Here is a 555-nt window from a genome sequence, read left to right as displayed (position 1 = left end):
AGTTATAGATATAATACATAATGAAACTGTAAAGCTACTGTGACGCCATTTTAATCATAGAGTTTCATAGATTTTAAAGGAAAAATACCCCAACAACCCAACAGCTTGCATGAAAAAGATTAGTGAAATAAGAAATGAATAGTAGGACTGAGGAAATTCCTATTGTACCAAGCAACAACAAAACAGCCTGACATAACACAATCCCAAGACACATAAAGGATGCATACTGTCACAAATATAACCTTTGACCCCAAAGACAAAAGATGACTAAATATAATTTCCCTCCATTTCAGCTTCTGTATCATCCATTCAAGAATATGATGTAAAACACTTCAGTGTATCAAACACAGACATCAGTGTCCCTGAGTCAAATCACACCAGTGTAAACTGACATGAACAAGCCTTTTTAATGGAGGACACTCAGACATGCTATACAATCAATCAATCAATCAATTTTATTTATAAAGCCCAATATCACAAATCACAATTTGCCTCACAGGGCTTTACAGCATACGACATCCCTCTGTCCTTATGACCCTCGCAGCGGATAAGGAA

The sequence above is a fragment of the Epinephelus moara genome, chromosome 5 (genome assembly GCF_006386435.1).
Source record: "Epinephelus moara isolate mb chromosome 5, YSFRI_EMoa_1.0, whole genome shotgun sequence".
NCBI lineage: Eukaryota > Metazoa > Chordata > Actinopteri > Perciformes > Serranidae > Epinephelus > Epinephelus moara.
The sequence above is the reverse complement of the archived record's forward strand: the minus strand, read 5'-3'. Positions refer to the sequence as shown.